Source organism: Pseudophryne corroboree, chromosome 5 (genome assembly GCF_028390025.1).
Source record: "Pseudophryne corroboree isolate aPseCor3 chromosome 5, aPseCor3.hap2, whole genome shotgun sequence".
NCBI classification, from domain to species: Eukaryota; Metazoa; Chordata; class Amphibia; order Anura; family Myobatrachidae; genus Pseudophryne; species Pseudophryne corroboree.
Window position 1 is genome coordinate 465677409 of NC_086448.1, and position 20514 is coordinate 465697922.

At 43.9% G+C, this 20514-nt stretch overlaps 1 long non-coding RNA gene across 4 annotated transcripts in view; it reads right to left on the minus strand.

Annotated features, from left to right (window-relative positions):
- Window positions 1-20514, minus strand: part of LOC134927877 (uncharacterized) — a 158703-nt gene that overhangs the window by 124693 nt on the left and 13496 nt on the right. For all 4 annotated transcript variants that reach the window (XR_010177761.1, XR_010177760.1, XR_010177758.1 and 1 more), the window contains exons 4-5: window positions 16619-16839; window positions 7588-7799 (exon numbers count right to left, since the gene is read on the minus strand). This is a non-coding gene — a long non-coding RNA (uncharacterized LOC134927877). The remainder of the gene's footprint in view (window positions 1-7587; window positions 7800-16618; window positions 16840-20514) is intronic.

Here is a 20514-nt window from a genome sequence, read left to right on the forward strand (position 1 = left end):
CCCAGATATTCAAACTATTAGGATATTAAGAAAAAGCAAACTGGGTAGGGACTTAAAATGGTACGAAAGCACCATAACAGCACAGTACCATGCCATACGGTAAAGCACCGCATAGTTTTAGAGAGGCAAGCTATTAGGATTTTAAAAGAAGGCAAGCTGGAAATGGGACGGATGTCAGGAAGGCACTATATAGCACAATGCCATGCAACACAGCATAGTTTTAGAGATGCATTAAATTCTGAAATGCAAACTATAAGGATTTTAAATGAAAGCAAGTTGCAAATGGGACGGATGTCATGAAGGCACCATATAGCACAATGCCATGCCGCATGGCACTATACGGCACAGCACGATGCTATACTAACGGTGACGGCAAGCTTACCCTAGAGGCGCAAGCAGCAATTAAGTCTAATGGTTGCAAGGGATGCTGAATACTGGTTTAACCCAGATATTCAAACGATTAGGATATTAAGAAAAAGCAAGCTGGGTAGGGACTTAAAATGGTACGAAAGCACCATAACAGCACAGTACCATGCCATACGGTAAAGCACCGCATAGTTTTAGAGAGGCAAACTATTAGGATTTTAAAAGAAAGCAAGCTGGAAATGGGACAGACGTCAGGAAGGCACCATATAGCACAATGCCATGCCGCATGGCACTATACGGCACAGCATGATGCTATACTAACGGTGATGGCAAACAACCTAGCGGTGCAAGCAGCAATTAAGTCTAAGTTGTAGGGATGCTGAATACTGGTTTAACCCAGATATTCAATCTATTAGGATATTAAGAAAAAGCAAGCTGGGTAGGGACTTAAAATGGTACGAAAGCACCAAATACAGCACATTGCCATTCAATATAGAATAGTTTTAGAGATGCATTAAATTCTGAAATGCAAACTTAGGATTTTAAATGAAAGCAAGCTGCAAATAGGACGGATGTCAGGAAGGCACCATATAGCACAATGCCATGCCGCATGGCACTATACGGCACAGCATGATGCTATACTAATGGTGGCAGCAAGCTTACCCTAGAGGCGCAAGAAGCACAATTAAGTCTAATGGTTGCAAGGGATGCTGAATACTGGTTTAACCCAGATATTTAATCTATTAGGATATTAAGAAAACGCAAGCTGGGTAGGGACTTAAAATGGTACGAAAGCACCAAATACAGCACATTGCCATTCAATATAGCATAGTTTTAGAGATGCATTAAATTCTGAAATGCAAACTAAAAGGATTTTAAATGAAAGCAAGTTGCAAATGGGACGGATGTCATGAAGGCCCCATATAGCACAATGCCATGCCGCATGGCACTATACGGCACAGCATGATGCTATACTAATGGTGGCAGCAAGCTTACCCTAGAGGCGCAAGAAGCACAAGTCTAATGGTTGCAAGGGATGCTGAATACTGGTTTAACCCAGATATTCAAACTATTAGGATATTAAGAAAAAGCAAGCTGGGTAGGGACTTAAAATGGTACGAAAGCACCATAACAGCACAGTACCATGCCATACAGTAAAGCACCGCATAGTTTTAGAGAGGCAAGCTATTAAGATTTTAAAAGAAAGCAAGCTGGAAATGGGACGGATGTCAGGAAGGCACCATATAGCACAATGCCATGCCGCATGGCACTTTACGGCACAGCATGATGCTATACTAATGGTGGCGGCAAGCTTACCCTAGAGGCGCAAGCAGCAATTAAGTCTAATGGTTGCAAGGGATGCTGAATACTGGTTTAACCCAGATATTAAAACTATTAGGATATTAAGAAAAAGCAAGCTGGGTAGGGACTTAAAATGGTACGAAAGCACCATAACAGCACAGTACCATGCCATACAGTAAAGCACCGCATAGTTTTAGAGAGGCAAGCTATTAGGATTTTAAAAGAAAGCAAGCTGGAAATGGGACGGATGTCAGGAAGGCACTATATAGCACAATGCCATGCAACACAGCATAGTTTTAGAGATGCATTAAATTCTGAAATGCAAACTATAAGGATTTTAAATGAAAGCAAGTTGCAAATGGGACGGATGTCATGAAGGCCCCATATAGCACAATGCCATGCCGCATGGCACTATACGGCACAGCATGATGCTATACTAACAGTGACGGCAAGTTTACCCTAAAGGCGCAAGCAGCAATTAAGTCTAATGGTTGCAAGGGATGCTGAATACTGGTTTAACCCAGATATTCAAACTATTAGGATATTAAGAAAAAGCAAGCTGGGTAGGGACTTAAAATGGTACGAAAGCACCATAACAGCACAGTACCATGCCATACGGTAAAGCACCGCATAGTTTTAGAGAGGCAAGCTATTAGGATTTTAAAAGAAAGCAAGCTGGAAATGGGACGGATGTCAGGAAGGCACCATATAGCACAATGCCATGCCGCATGGCACTATACGGCACAGCATGATGCTATACTAACGGTGACGGCAAGTTTACCCTAAAGGCGCAAGCAGCAATTAAGTCTAATGGTTGCAAGGGATGCTGAACACTGGTTTAACCCAGATATTCAAACGATTAGGATATTAAGAAGGAAGCTGGATAGGGACTTAAAATGGTACGAAAGCACCAAATACAGCACATTGCCATGCCATATAACAGCATAGTTTTAGAGATGTATTACATTCTGAAATGCAAACTATAAGGATTTTAAATGAAAGCAAGTTGCAAATGGGACGGATGTCATGAAGGCACCATATAGCACAATGCCATGCCGCATGGCACTATACGGCACAGCACGATGCTATACTAACGGTGACGGCAAGCTTACCCTAGAGGCGCAAGCAGCAATTAAGTCTAATGGTTGCAAGGGATGCTGAATACTGGTTTAACCCAGATATTCAAACTATTAGGATATTAAGAAAAAGCAAGCTGGGTAGGGACTTAAAATGGTACGAAAGCACCATAACAGCACAGTACCATGCCATACAGTAAAGCACCGCATAGTTTTAGAGAGGCAAGCTATAAGATTTTAAAAGAAAGCAAGCTGGAAATGGGACGGATGTCAGGAAGGCACCATATAGCACAATGCCATGCCGCATGGCACTTTACGGCACAGCATGATGCTATACTAATGGTGGCGGCAAGCTTACCCTAGAGGCGCAAGCAGCAATTAAGTCTAATGGTTGCAAGGGATGCTGAACACTGGTTTAACCCAGATATTCAAACTATTAGTATATTAAGAAAAAGCAAGCTGGGTAGGGACTTAAAATGGTAAGAAAGCACCATAACAGCACAGTACCATGCCATACGGTAAAGCACCGCATAGTTTTAGAGAGGCAAGCTATTAGGATTTAAAAAGAAAGCAAGCCGGAAATGGGACATACGTCAGGAAGGCACCATATAGCACAATGCCATGCCGCATGGCACTATACGGCACAGCATGATGCTATACTAATGGTGGCAGCAAGCTTACCCTAGAGGCGCAAGAAGCACAATTAAGTCTAATGGTTGCAAGGGATGCTGAATACTGGTTTAACCCAGATATTCAAACGATTAGGATATTAAGAAAAAGCAAGCTGGGTAGAGACTTAAAATGGTACGAAAGCACCAAATACAGCACATTGCCATTCAATATAGCATAGTTTTAGAGATGCATTAAATTCTGAAATGCAAACTAAAAGGATTTTAAATGAAAGCAAGTTGCAAATGGGACGGATGTCATGAAGGCACCATATAGCACAATGCCATGCCGCATGGCACTATACGGCACAGCACTATGCTATACTAACGGTGACGGCAAGCTTACCCTAGAGGCGCAAGCAGCAATTAAGTCTAATGGTTGCAAGGGATGCTGAATATGGTTTAACCAAGATATTCAAACGATTAGGATATTAAGAAAAAGCAAGCTGGGTAGGGACTTAAAATGGTACGAAAGCACCATAACAGCACAGTACCATGCCATACGGTAAAGCACCGCATAGTTTTAGAGAGGCAAGCTATTAGGATTTTAAAAGAAAGCAAGCTGGAAATGGGACAGATGTCAGGAAGGCACCATATAGCACAATGCCATGCCGCATGGCACTTTACGGCACAGCATGATGCTATACTAATGGTGGCGGCAAGCTTACCCTAGAGGCGCAAGCAGCAATTAAGTCTAATGGTTGCAAGGGATGCTGAATACTGGTTTAACCCAGATATTCAAACTATTAGGATATTAAGAAAAAGCAAGCTGGGTAGGGACTTAAAATGGTACGAAAGCACCATAACAGCACAGTACCATGCCATACGGTAAAGCACCGCATAGTTTTAGATAGGTAAGCTATTAGGATTTTAAAAGAAAGCAAGCTGGAAATGGGACGGATGTCAGGAAGGCACTATATAGCACAATGCCATGCAACACAGCATAGTTTTAGAGATGCATTAAATTCTGAAATGCAAACTAAGGATTTTAAATGAAAGCAAGTTGCAAATGGGACGGATGTCATGAAGGCCCCATATAGCACAATGCCATGCCGCATGGCACTATACGGCACAGCATGATGCTATACTAACGGTGACGGCAAGTTTACCCTAAAGGCGCAAGCAGCAATTAAGTCTAATGGTTGCAAGGGATGCTGAACACTGGTTTAACCCAGATATTCAAACGATTAGGATATTAAGAAGGAAGCTGGATAGGGACTTAAAATGGTAAGAAAGCACCATAACAGCACAGTACCATGCCATACGGTAAAGCACCGCATAGTTTTAGAGAGGCAAACTATTAGGATTTTAAAAGAAAGCAAGCTGGAAATGGGACAGACGTCAGGAAGGCACCATATAGCACAATGCCATGCCGCATGGCACTATACGGCACAGCATGATGCTATACTAACGGTGATGGCAAACAACCTAGCGGTGCAAGCAGCAATTAAGTCTAAGTTGTAGGGATGCTGAATACTGGTTTAACCCAGATATTCAATCTATTAGGATATTAAGAAAAAGCAAGCTGGGTAGGGACTTAAAATGGTACGAAAGCACCAAATACAGCACATTGCCATTCAATATAGAATAGTTTTAGAGATGCATTAAATTCTGAAATGCAAACTTAGGATTTTAAATGAAAGCAAGCTGCAAATAGGACGGATGTCAGGAAGGCACCATATAGCACAATGCCATGCCGCATGGCACTATACGGCACAGCATGATGCTATACTAATGGTGGCAGCAAGCTTACCCTAGAGGCGCAAGAAGCACAATTAAGTCTAATGGTTGCAAGGGATGCTGAATACTGGTTTAACTCAGATATTTAATCTATTAGGATATTAAGAAAACGCAAGCTGGGTAGGGACTTAAAATGGTACGAAAGCACCAAATACAGCACATTGCCATTCAATATAGCATAGTTTTAGAGATGCATAAAATTCTGAAATGCAAACTAAAAGGATTTTAAATGAAAGCAAGTTGCAAATGGGACGGATGTCATGAAGGCCCCATATAGCACAATGCCATGCCGCATGGCACTATACGGCACAGCATGATGCTATACTAATGGTGGCAGCAAGCTTACCCTAGAGGCGCAAGAAGCACAAGTCTAATGGTTGCAAGGGATGCTGAATACTGGTTTAACCCAGATATTCAAACTATTAGGATATTAAGAAAAAGCAAGCTGGGTAGGGACTTAAAATGGTACGAAAGCACCATAACAGCACAGTACCATGCCATACAGTAAAGCACCGCATAGTTTTAGAGAGGCAAGCTATTAAGATTTTAAAAGAAAGCAAGCTGGAAATGGGACGGATGTCAGGAAGGCACCATATAGCACAATGCCATGCCGCATGGCACTTTACGGCACAGCATGATGCTATACTAATGGTGGCGGCAAGCTTACCCTAGTGGCGCAAGCAGCACAATTAAGTCTAAGTTGTAGGGATGCTGAATACTGGTTTAACCCAGATATTCAATCTATTAGGATATTAAGAAAAAGCAAGCTGGGTAGGGACTTAAAATGGTACGAAAGCACCAAATACAGCACATTGCCATTCAATATAGAATAGTTTTAGAGATGCATTAAATTCTGAAATGCAAACTTAGGATCTTAAATGAAAGCAAGCTGCAAATAGGACGGATGTCAGGAAGGCACCATATAGCACAATGCCATGCCGCATGGCACTATACGGCACAGCATGATGCTATACTAATGGTGGCAGCAAGCTTACCCTAGAGGCGCAAGAAGCACAATTAAGTCTAATGGTTGCAAGGGATGCTGAATACTGGTTTAACCAAGATATTCAAACGATTAGGATATTAAGAAAAAGCAAGCTGGGTAGGGACTTAAAATGGTACGAAAGCACCATAACAGCACAGTACCATGCCATACGGTAAAGCACTGCATAGTTTTAGAGAGGCAAGCTATTAGGATTTTAAAAGAAAGCAAGCTGGAAATGGGACGGATGTCAGGAAGGCACTATATAGCACAATGCCATGCAACACAGCATAGTTTTAGAGATGCATTAAATTCTGAAATGCAAACTATAAGGATTTTAAATGAAAGCAAGTTGCAAATGGGACGGATGTCATGAAGGCCCCATATAGCACAATGCCATGCCGCATGGCACTATACGGCACAGCATGATGCTATACTAACGGTGACGGCAAGTTTACCCTAAAGGCGCAAGCAGCAATTAAGTCTAATGGTTGCAAGGGATGCTGAACACTGGTTTAACCCAGATATTCAAACTATTAGGATATTAAGAAGGAAGCTGGGTAGGGACTTAAAATGGTACGAAAGCACCAAATACAGCACATTGCCATGCCATATAACAGCATAGTTTTAGAGATGTATTACGTTCTGAAATGCAAACTATAAGGATTTTAAATGAAAGCAAGTTGCAAATGGGACGGATGTCATGAAGGCCCCATATAGCATAATGCCATGCCGCATGGCACTATACGGCACAGCATTATGCTATACTAACGGTGACGGCAAGCTTACCCTAGAGGCGCAAGCAGCAATTAAGTCTAATGGTTGCAAGGGATGCTGAATACTGGTTTAACCCAGATATTCAAACTATTAGGATATTAAGAAAAAGCAAGCTGGGTAGGGACTTAAAATGGTACGAAAGCACCATAACAGCACAGTACCATGCCATACGGTAAAGCACCGCATAGTTTTAGAGAGGCAATCTATTAGGATTTTAAAAGAAAGCAAGCTGGAAATGGGACGGATGTCAGGAAGGCACCATATAGCACAATGCCATGCCGCATGGCACTTTACGGCACAGCATGATGCTATACTAATGGTGGCGGCAAGCTTACCCTAGAGGCGCAAGAAGCAATTTAGTCTAATGGTTGCAAGGGATGCTGAATACTGGTTTAACCCAGATATTCAAACTATTAGGATATAAAAAAAAAAGCAAGCTGGGTAGGGACTTAAAATGGTACGAAAGCACCAAATACAGCACATTGCCATTCAATATAGCATAGTTTTAAAGATGCATTAAATTCTGAAATGCAAACTATTAGGATTTTAAATGAAAGCAAGCTGACAACTTCAGCAAGGCACAATACAGCCATCAAAACATCTTACACCCAGCAATACAAACTATTACAATATGAAAGGAATATAGTTATCTAAAACGAATACAAAAGATATTTACCTGTGCACTGAAGTCAACAAACATCGAGTCCGGCAGCTTCGGAGACACAATAGTCTGCAGCACTGAATCCTGATGCTCGCTTTTAATGTCACCCACACAGCTGTCCTCCGTGTTTGAAGACATTGGCTTCCTCTTGCAAATTTGCTAATGGATGAAGCAAACCATTTTCTTTCAGGTACCCAAAAACCTCAACATTCAATAGAGTATCTTCCCTATTTAGAAGTGGAAACATTACTAGTAAGTAAAGTCTGTAAACAATATAAAACAGACAATTTTAAACGAAACGCACAACACCCTACAGGAAGTCAACATATCACATGATGCCATAATGCAAGGCACCTTACAGAACTGGATTTACTTAAAACTTGGACCATTAAGTTGCCTTGAAAACCAAGTTTGAGAATCTCTGTATTAGGATATTAAGTAAAAGCAAGTTGGATATCGGAGTGAAAACTTTAGGTAGACATCATACAGAACATTACCATGCCACACCGCACAACACCACATAGTTTTAGAGAACCAGTACATTCTGATATGAAAACTATTAGGATATTAAGAGCAAGCTGGATATTGGACTCAAAATGTTAGGAAAGCACCATACAGCACAATGTCACACCATATGGCACAACAGCACATAGTTTTAGAGACTCATTATATTCTGAAACAGAAATTGTTAGGATTTAGGAAGAGCAAGCAGGTTATAGGACTGAAAATGCCAGGTAGGCATCAGACAGCTCAATGCTATACTTACGCTTTTATGGACGATGGATTTATTCAAACTTTTAGGATATTAAGAAATGAACGTTATGGTAAGAACTTACCGTTGATAACGTGATTTCTCTTATGTCCACAGGTATCCACAGGATAACATTGGGATATTGTACAGTGTTCGCAAATACGCGCTATAGCGCGTATTTTACCCGGATCTGAAGGTGGGGACTCACTTTTCAAAAATGTGAGGGTCCCCGGGGACGCGCTCCGCTGCAGCCAACTCCTTGTAAACTGACGGCGACGGCGCTTCTTGCCCATACAGAGCGGAGGTGGAGCCTTACCACTGGCAGTCTGGCGGTGCCCCCTCCCCCGCCTGATCACGTGCAGCGGCATCACACGGGGGCCGGGCAGAGAGAGACGACGGCTCTACGACTGCTGTACGATGTGCTGTGGGTGGTGACTCACCAAGACCGTGAACTGCAGCTCCCTCCCAACCCGATATCTGCCTCCCTCTCGGCTGCCTCCAGTGTGCTCTCCCGCAATCTGTGTGAAGGAGAGCAGCGGTGACCGGCCAGGAACCTCACCTCCAGCCCCTGCCGTGTTTGTCCACCATACTGCTGCCGTGAGAAGAGCGGGCTGCACCATTACCATCAGGTGTCCCCAGCATCCCTACGGACGCCCAGCTACCGGGCCTGTGGCAGGGGAGCCAGTTCCCGAGGTGGCCGCATTGGGTACAACCCCCCCCCTCAAACTTCTCACTTTTATCTGACGGAAGCAGCGGTGACAGCACAGGGCCCTGGTGCGGAAGGTACGTTCCCATATAGCAGGCGGAAGAGGGGGAGTGAGGTGCATGCACAGAACGGAGTCCTAGCTTTCATGTCCATGGGTATGTAACCGAGTTGATCACCTGGAGTAATATGTGCTTTCTACAGTAGTTTTGTAGTAAGTGTGCCCCATGTACAGAGTCTTTAGTATATATAGCATTAAGGTATATGGTCTTCTTTACTGTGTTGCGGCGTGCTCTACCTGGTGCAATGTGTATAACGGCGTGCTCTACCTGGTGCAATGTGTATAACGGCGTGCTCTACCTGGTGCAATGTGTATAACGGCGTGCTCTACCTGGTGCAATGTGTATAACGGCGTGCTCTACCTGGTGCAATGTGTATAACGGCGTGCTCTACCTGGTGCAATGTGTATAACGGCGTGCTCTACCTGGTGCAATGTGTATAACGGCGTGCTCTACCTGGTGCAATGTGTATAACGGCGTGCTCTACCTGGTGCAATGTGTATAACGGCGTGCTCTACCTGGCGCATTGCGTATAACGTGCTCTACCTGGTGCAATGTGTATAACAGCATGCTCTACCTGGTGCAGTGTGTATAACGGCATGCTCTACCTGGTGCAATGTGTATAACATGCTCTACCTGGTGCAGTGTGTATCACGTGCTCTACCTGGAGCAGTGTGTATAACGTGCTCTACCTGGCGCAGTGTGTATAACGTGCTCTACCTGGCGCAGTGTGTATAACGTGCTCTACCTGGCGCAGTGTGTATAACGTGCTCTACCTGGTGCGGTGTGTATAACGTGCTCTACCTGGCGCATTGTGTATAACGTGCTCTACCTGGCGCATTGTGTATAACGTGCTCTACCTGGCGCAATGTGTATAACGTGCTCTACCTGGCGCAGTGTGTATAGGAGGTTCTATCTGGTGCAATGTGTATAAGCGGCACTACAGTGTGGTGTAATGTGAATTGGCACTATTATGTGGTCACGCCCCTTCCCCATGAAGCCATGCCCCTAAATTTTTGCGGCGCGCCCCGCCTGTAGTTTCGATTCTGGGAGGTGGAGCTCCAATTCACTTTCTGCCAAAGGGCACCAAAATATCTAGTTAAAGCTCTGGGGCAGAGTGTCCTGCATGCTACACAGCCCAGCAGCACTGTCACCCCATTACCCCACCTTGCAATACTTCTGTAGTGTCCAAATAAGATTAATATTAATAAAAACCTTAATTCCGATGGGACCCAGAAAAGGACCGGTAGGACCCCAATTTTTAAAAGTGAGGGGTCCCTGGGACCCACTCTTTTTTGGGCTCAGCGCGATCACTGATTGTAGAGCGACAGCGAAAATGGCACCAACACGGTCACGAGCTTTCTGGCCTCCCAGGATGCATTGGGGCCTCCACTATATAGTCCCGCCCACTGACTCAGTCAGATCAGTTCTTTCCACAGCGATTTTTAGGCAGGAACATTAAGTAGAGACCTGTACAGGCGATAAGAACACACATGCACACCCTTCCTTACAAGAAGGAAGAGGTTTTTAGTGTTTGTCTAGATCCTCAAATCAGATGCGTCAGGGTGGGATACCTGTGGACATAAGAGAAATCACGTTATCAACGGTAAGTTCTTACCATAACGTTCATTTCTCTGGCTGGGTCCACAGGATTATTCACAGGATAACATTGGGATTCCCAAAGCCATTTTAGTGGCGGGGACGCTCCTGATTGTACAGGAGGACCTTTCGCCCGAAGTCTGCGTCATGAGAGGCAAAAGTATCCAAGGCATAATGTCTGATGAATGTGTTTATGGAAGACCATGTGGCTGCCCTACATATCTGTTCTGCTGATGCACCCTGTTGTGCTGCCCAAGAAGGACCTACCTTACGTGTAGAGTGTGCAGAGACATTAGCCGGAATAGGGAGATCTGCATGAGAATAAGCTTCAGATATTACCATTCGGAGCCATCTCGCCAGCGTCTGTTTACTAGCAGGCCATCCTCTTCTATGGAATCCGTAGAGGATGAAGAGGGAATCTGTTTTCCTGATGGCACTAGTACGATCTATGTAGATTTTTAAAGCCCGGACCACGTCCAGCGACGCTTCTCCCGCAGATAGTCCCAATACCTGAAAAGCGGGGACTACAATCTTTTCATTCAGGTGGAATTTTGATACCACCTTTGGAAGATAGCTAGATCTCGTTCTGAGAACTGCTCTGTCTGGAAAAAAACTTAGGAAAGGAGACTTACATGATAATGCTCCTAAATCCGACACTCTTCTGGCTGACGCCATTGCCAGTAAAAAAAGAACTTTAACCGTTAACCACTTAAGATCCGCTCTCTCAAATGGTTCAAACAAAGGACCCTGGAGAAATTTAAGAACTAAATTCAAATCCCAAGGAGCTGCAGGAGGAACAAATGGAGGTTGAATATGTACTACTCCTTGGAAAAAAGTACATACATCCTGTAGGTCAGCAATCTTCTGCTGAAACCATACAGTCAACGCTGAGACTTGCACCCTCAAGGAGGCAACTTTCAACCCTTTATCCAATCCTGCCTGCAGGAAATCCAAAATTCTAGCTATTTTAAAAGATCTCGTATTGTAATTTTTTCCAGAAAACCAATGAATATAGGCTTGCCATATTCTATGATATACACGTGTCGAAGAAGGCTTTCTTGCTCTAAGCATGGTTTGGATTACTTGCTTTGAAAATCCTTTAGCCTCTAAGATAGAGGTTTCAACAGCCACGCCGTCAAAGATAGGCAATCCAGATGACTGACAAGGACCCTGCATTAACAGATCTGGACGTTGAGGGAGCAGTATCGGTGCTTCCACGGACATTCTCAACAGATCTGTGTACCAATGCCTTCTTGGCCAAGCTGGAGCTATTAGAATGATTGCTCCTTTTGCCTGTTTTATCTTTCTCGCTACTCTGGGTAACAGAGATATTGGAGGGAACAGATATACCAGCTGAAACCTCCATTCTACTGACAGTGCGTCTACCAGGATCGCTCCTGGGTCCCTTGTTCTTGATCCGTACCTCGGAACTTTGTTGTTTAGACGAGACGCCATAAGGTCTATCTCCGGTAGACCCCATCTGTTCACCAGTGTCTGAAACACTTCTGGGTGTAATGCCCATTCGGTTTCCTGAATGGTGTGCCGACTGAGAAAATCCGCTTCCCAATTTAGTACACCCGGGACAAATACTGCTGACAATGCCGGGAGATGGAGTTCCGCACATTTTAGAATGGGAGTTACTTCCTTCATCAGACTCTTGCTGTGAGTTCCTCCTTGATGATTGAGGTAGGCTACTGCCATCGCATTGTCTGAGCGGATCTGGACTGGTCTTCTTTGTAGATTGTCCTTTGCCTGAACTAGGGCCAAGTAAATGGCTCTTATTTCTAACAGATTTATCGGCAGGCGACTTTTCCCTTGCGGTCCATTTTCCCTGGAACCATAGGCTTAAGAGTACTGCCCCCCAGGCTTGCAGGCTGGCATCTGTCGTCAGGACTTGCCACTCTTTTATCCAAAAGGATCTCCCCTTGTTTAAATGGTCTGTCTGTAGCCACCACGCTAGAGACCTTTTTACATTCACTGGAATCTTTATCATCTGCTTCTTTATTGTTTGATGATTTCCGTTCCATTTGGTCAAAATGAGATGCTGCAACGGTCTGGAGTGGAATTGCGCATATTACACCATGTCGAACGTTGATACCATCAGACCCAACAGTCGCATTGCTGCATGGACTGACATTGTCTGGGCTTGCAACGCTTCCTGAGCCAAGACCTGCACCTTGACTATTTTCTTCTCTGGTAAGAGAACTCTCTGTAGGTCTGAATCCAATATGGCTCCCAAATGAAACATCCGCTGTGACGGATTCAGGGATGAATTCTCCCAATTTATGAGCCACCCGTGTCTCTGTAAACAAACTATCGTCTGTTGGAGATGGCTCAACAGTAAATCTTGCGACTGTGCTAAGATTAATAGGTCGTCTAGGTATGGGAATATTGTTATCCCTTGTTTGCGCAGACAAGCTGCCATAACCACCATGATCTTGGTAAACACCCTGGGTGCTGTAGCTAGCCCGAAGGGCAGAGCTTGGAACTGGAAGTGTTCCTTGAGGATGGCAAACCTGAGGTAACACTGATGTGAGAGTGCTATAGGCACATGTAGGTAAGCATCCCGTACATCCAGAGATACCATATAGTCTCCCGGTTCCATAGCCAACATTATGGAACGTAACGTCTCCATGTGGAACTTCGGGATCCATATGTAATTGTTCAACATCTTCAGATTTAGAATTGGTCGATATGACCCATTTGGTTTCTGGATTAGAAACAGATTGGAGTAATACCCCTGTCCCTTTTGTGATGGAGGTACTGGGACAATCACACCTGACTGCAGTAATTTTTGGACTGCTTCTTGCAGGGCATTGGCCTTCGACTCTATACGAGACGGGCTGGTGCAAAAAAATCTTTGAGGAGGCTGCCTCCTGAATGGGAACCCATACTCCTGAGATACTACCTTCGGCACCCAGGCATCTGTTGTTGACTGTTGCCATGTGTGTGCAAATTGCAGGAGTCGGCCCCCAACCCTGGAATCCTCCAGGCGGAGGCCCGTCTCTTCAGGCTGAGGGTTTCTGTTCAGGTTTGGAAGCTGGCTTTTTGCTAGCCCACTGCTTCCTACCCCTGGATTTAAACTGGGGTTGTTTAGGCTCCTCTTTACCTTTCGCTTTGCTTTGCCAGCGAAATGAGCGAAATTTTAAACCCTTGGACTTAGGGTTATAGGTAGCCGGAAATCTGACCTCCTTCGATTCAGCCTCTGACTCTAGGATATCCGATAAAGGTTTTCTAAATAATATATTACCCACGAAAGGCAATGCTTCCAACTTCTTCTTGGACTCCGCATCTGCCTTCCAGGTTCGTAGCCAGACTGCTCTGCGAGCGACTACTGCCAGGGCTGAAGCTTTAGAAGCAACAGTGCCTACATCAATGGCTGCTTCTTCTAAATACTGGGCAGATTGTCTTAGACGGCAAAGACGATCCTCTTGCTCCCTAGTAGGAGAGGGGATGTCATTCTCTAGTTCCTCTATCCATTCGCCCATTGCCTTTGCTACCCAGGCCGAAGCCATAGCAGGTCTTACCACTGCTCCTACTAGAGAAAATATATTTTTCAATAGGCTCTCTACCCTCCTGTCTGTGACATCATTCAAAGAGGTAGATGACAGTGGCAAAGCATATTTATGCACAAGTCGCAGAACATGTGCATCTACTTTTGGAGGAACTTCTCTCTTCGAACAGTCTCCAGCAGGAAATGGATAATAAGAATCCCATCTCCTAGGAATCTTATACTTTTTACCGGGCGCTGCCCAAGACTCATCCATCATTTCCGTCAACTCCTCTGACGCTGGAAATTCAGCTTTCACTGACTTTGTTCGTTTGAATACAGATGCTTTTGCTTTTAACGCTGTCTTGGCTGGTTCTTCCAGAGAAAGCACAGCCTTTACTGCATTAATGAGTTCAGCTACATCATCTGAACTAAAGCTCTGCGACTGATCATCATACAGAGTTGAATCTATTGTTTCCGTATCATCATCCGATGTATCATCTTGTGTAGTCTGCCATACAGACGTATCTGTCTTAGTCTTACCTGCCCCTTGGTTGCTTGTAGAGGCTACTGGAACCAAACCATAGGAAGGGAGCTGCATGTATGGGTTCATAGTGTAACCTAACACTTGAGGTAGAGCTACTGGAGCTAACCTGTCCGCTATTGAAGACAGAGCCTTTGCGAACACATTCCATGGTGGCTCTACTGGAGGTTGAACTAACTCCTGTTTTTTTACTTTGCTGAAAAGTGAAACAGTTTGCACACAAACCCTCATAAGTGACCAATTGATTCATATCAATTACCCCTGACTTACAAGATAAGCATGTTAGGGCTATGGGAGTGCTTGACAAATTCTCCTCATCACTTTTGCCGCTCACAGACATTTTTTCTGATATTGACTACACAATTTTTGTGACTGAAAAACACCCTATAATCAGTATATAGAGGTGAAATCAATCTGACCACAGTGCACCTGATTTGAGGGTCAGAACAGGACTGACATTACACAGAAAAGTCAGCACGCATACTAGCAGTCAGTCACAAGTTAAAGCATTAGATATTGTCATATGAGAATACAACCTCTATAATAACTTATACATAAGTAGGAAAATTGTACTTCTGTTTAACTGGTTCTTTTTTCAACATAACATGCAGAAAACACAGTAATATACAGGTCTCATATGCAATAGGTACTAAAAATTAACAATGCACACTAAGAAGTAGAAGGAATTTTTAGTACTGTATACCCTGCCTCCAGAGAGCGGGATACATGGAGACTCACCACACTTCCATATCCAAGCAAAGACGCTCGTAAGACGCTGAGTGGATTCAGACGCTACTGGTGTACACTGCCGCTCTTGGTAACTGATAACAGACACGGACGCTCACCAACGGACACGGACGCTGAGCGACTCCACGTGCATGCAGACACTAAAGGCCTGCGACTCGGTCTGGGCGGGTTTATATCCAGTGTACACAACCGCAGCGTCTAAGCTGCGACCGAGTACCCTCGTGGTAGCGTCTGAGCCGGAAGTGAGGTCATTCAGTTCATGAAACGAGAGACACGCGGGAATTGGCCATGAACTCGGAGGAGGGACGGCCAGGAGAGCGTCTGAAACCCCCTGTTGACTTAAACTCCCAGGATCGCGGCCTCACCTAGTCCTGGCGCCTATGATCCCCAGAGCGTAGCGCTGTCACACTCGAGATGTTCGGCGCATTAACACACTGTTTGCAGTCTCCACCAAATCAGTGTAGCTGTGTCCTGACCCCTCTAGTAAGAGGAAGTCCATAGACTCATCGTCTCCCCATGCTCCGGCCACAGCCTGGTAACGTCTGCTGGACCTGCTAGAACATCCGACACAGACGCCCGTCGAGACAGCACTGTACCGCAAAGGTAAGTGTTGTTGCGACCCGGTGGGGAGTTGTTGGAGCGACTCTTTCTAATATGCGTTTAAGACGCTGTTAAGAGAAGTCGCTCAAAAACCAAAACAGTAAGTCTATAAAAATAAAGTAATGAAAACTTGAGGCTGCTTTCACAGCAGCCCTGTGACCATGCGGCTTCCTGCCGCACCAAGCAAAAAACTGATCTGACTGAGTCAGTGGGCGGAACTATATAGTGGAGGCCCCAATGCATCCTGGGAGGCCAGAAAGCTCGTGACCGTGTTGGTGCCATTTTCGCTGTCGCTCGACAATATCCCAATGTTATCCTGTGGATAATCCTGTGGACCCAGCCAGAGAAAAAGCAAGTTGATATAGGACTGAAAAGACAAGGAAGGCACTATACTGCACAATGCCATACCTTGTATTTCTATATGGCAAAACGCCAAAGAGCATGATGCCAACTAACTGTTTTAGAGAGCATTAAACAGTGTTCTCCCAGCAATACAATCTGTTCCGATATGAAAGGAATCTAGTTATATAAAATGTATACAGGATATATTTACCTGTGCACTGAACTCAATACTCATCTTGTCCAGCAGCATCCAAAACTCTGTAGTTTGCAGCACTGGATCCTGATGCTTGCTTTTATTGCCCACCACAGAGCCATCTAGAACATCCAGATTGTTTGAAGACATTGTCATCCTCTTGCAACTTTGCCAATGGAAGAAGCAAACCATTTTCTTTCAGGAACCCAAAAACCACAATATTCAATAGAGTAGCTGCCCTAGTGAGAAGTGGAAACAAAACAAAACAATATAAAACTACCAACTTTAAATAACTGGAACAATACGTCTACACAACGCCATACAGCAAGGCTCCGTAAAGAACTGAATATTCTTAAAACATGGAACGATAGAGACAGAGTTTGGGAACCTTTGTTTTAGGATATTAATTACCTCAATATTCAATAGAGTAGCTCCCTAGTGGGAAGTGGAAACAGCAGTAGTAAATAAAGCCTCTAAAACAATATAAAACTGCATATTTTAAATGTACAACACCCTACAGAAAGTCAACATACCACATGAAAACATACTGCAAAGCACCATACAGCACAATGCCAAGCCAAGCGGCACAGCATGATCCTATACTAACGGCAATAGCAGATGCTGAACACTGGTTTAACCCAGATATTCAAACTATTAGGATATTAAGAAGGAAGCTGGATAGGGACTTAAAATGGTACGAAAGCACCAAATACAGCACATTGCCATGCCATATAACAGCATAGTTTTAGAGATGCATTACATTCTGAAATGCAAACTATAAGGATTTTAAATGAAAGCAAGTTGCAAATGGGACGGATGTCATGAAGGCCCCATATAGCACAATGCCATGCCGCATGGCACTATACGGCACAGCATGATGCTATACTAACGGTGACGGCAAGTTTACCCTAAAGGCGCAAGCAGCAATTAAGTCTAATGGTTGCAAGGGATGCTGAACACTGGTTTAACCCAGATATTCAAACGATTAGGATATTAAGAAAAAGCAAGCTGGGTAGGGACTTAAAATGGTACGAAAGCACCAAATACAGCACATTGCCATTCAATATAGAATAGTTTTAGAGATGCATTAAATTCTGAAATGCAAACTAAAAGGATTTTAAATGAAAGCAAGTTGCAAATGGGACGGATGTCAGGAAGGCACCATATAGCACAATGCCATGCCGCATGGCACTATACGGCACAGCATGATGCTATACTAATGGTGGCAGCAAGCTTACCCTAGAGGCGCAAGAAGCACAATTAAGTCTAATGGTTGCAAGGGATGCTGATTACTGGTTTAACCCAGATATTCAAACGATTAGGATATTAAGAAAAAGCAAGCTGGGTAGGGACTTAAAATGGTACGAAAGCACCAAATACAGCACATTGCCATTCAATATAGCATAGTTTTAGAGATGCATTAAATTCTGAAATGCAAACTAAAAGGATTTTAAATGAAAGCAAGTTGCAAATGGGACGGATGTCATGAAGGCCCCATATAGCACAATGCCATGCCGCATGGCACTATACGGCACAGCATGATGCTATACTAACGGTGACGGCAAGCTTACCCTAGAGGCGCAAGCAGCAATTAAGTCTAATGGTTGCAAGGGATGCTGATTACTGGTTTAACCCAGATATTCAAACTATTAGGATATTAAGAAAAAGCAAGCTGGGTAGGGACTTAAAATGGTACGAAAGCACCATAACAGCACAGTACCATGCCATACGGTAAAGCACCGCATAGTTTTAGAGAGGCAAGCTATTAGGATTTTAAAAGAAAGCAAGCTGGAAATGGGACGGATGTCAGGAAGGCACTATATAGCACAATGCCATGCAACACAGCATAGTTTTAGAGATGCATTAAATTCTGAAATGCAAACTATAAGGATTTTAAATGAAAGCAAGTTGCAAATGGGACGGATGTCATGAAGGCCCCATATAGCACAATGCCATGCCGCATGGCACTATACGGCACAGCATGATGCTATACTAACGGTGACGGCAAGTTTACCCTAAAGGCGCAAGCAGCAATTAAGTCTAATGGTTGCAAGGGATGCCGAACACTGGTTTAACCCAGATATTCAAACGATTAGGATATTAAGAAAAAGCAAGCTGGGTAGGGACTTAAAATGGTACGAAAGCACCATAACAGCACAGTACCATGCCATACGGTAAAGCACAGCATAGTTTTAGAGAGGCAAGCTATTAGGATTTTAAAAGAAAGCAAGCTGGAAATGGGACGGGTGTCAGGAAGGCACTATATAGCACAATGCCATGCAACACAGCATAGTTTTAGAGATGCATTAAATTCTGAAATGCAAACTATAAGGATTTTAAATGAAAGTAGGTTGCAAATGGGACGGATGTCATGAAGGCCCCATATAGCACAAAGCCATGCCGCATGGCACTATACGGCACAGCATGATGCTATACTAACGGTGACGGCAAGTTTACCCTAAAGGCGCAAGCAGCAATTAAGTCTAATGGTTGCAAGGGATGCTGAACACTGGTTTAACCCAGATATTCAAACTATTAGGATATTAAGAAGGAAGCTGGATTGGGACTTAAAATGGTACGAAAGCACCAAATACAGCACATTGCCATGCCATATAACAGCATAGTTTTAGAGATGCATTACATTCTGAAATGCAAACTATAAGGATTTTAAATGAAAGCAAGTTGCAAATGGGACGGATGTCATGAAGGCACCATATAGCACAATGCCATGCCGCATGGCACTATACGGCACAGCACGATGCTATACTAACGGAGACGGCAAGCTTACACTAGAGGCGCAAGCAGCAATTAAGTCTAATGGTTGCAAGGAATGCTGAATACTGGTTTAACCCAGATATTCAAACGATTAAGATATTAAGAAAAAGCAAGCTGGGTAGGGACTTAAAATGGTACGAAAGCACCATAACAGCACAGTACCATGCCATACGGTAAAGCACCGCATAGTTTTAGAGAGGCAAGCTATTAGGATTTTAAAAGAAAGCAAGCTGGAAATGGGACGGATGTCATGAAGGCACCATATAGCACAATGCCATGCCGCATGGCACTATACGGCACAGCATGATGCTATACTAACGGTGATGGCAAACTTAACCTAGAGGCGCAAGCAGCAATTAAGTCTAATGGTTGCAAGGGATGCTGAATACTGGTTTAACCCAGATATTCAATCTATTAGGATATTAAGAAAAAGCAAGCTGGGTAGGGACTTAAAATGGTACGAAAGCACCAAATACAGCACATTGCCATTCAATATAGAATAGTTTTAGAGATGCATTAAATTCTGAAATGCAAACTTAGGATTTTAAATGAAAGCAAGCTGCAAATAGGACGGATGTCATGAAGGCCCCATATAGCACAATGCCATGCCGCATGGCACTATACGGCACAGCATGATGCTATACTAACGGTGACGGCAAGCTTACCCTAGAGGCGCAAGCAGCAATTAAGTCTAATGGTTGCAAGGGATGCTGAATACTGGTTTAACCCAGATATTCAAACTATTAGGATATTAAGAAAAAGCAAGCAGGGTAGGGACTTAAAATGGTACGAAAGCACCATAACAGCACAGTACCATGCCATACGGTAAAGCACCGCATTGTTTTAGAGAGGCAAACTATTAGGATTTTAAAAGAAAGCAAGCTGGAAATGGGACAGACGTCAGGAAGGCACCATATAGCACAATGCCATGCCGCATGGCACTATACGGCACAGCATGATGCTATACTAACGGTGATGGCAAACTTAACCTAGCGGCGCAAGCAGCAATTAAGTCTAAGTTGTAGGGATGCTGAATACTGGTTTAACCCAGATATTCAATCTATTAGGATATTAAGAAAAAGCAAGCTGGGTAGGGACTTAAAATGGTACGAAAGCACCATAACAGCACAGTACCATGC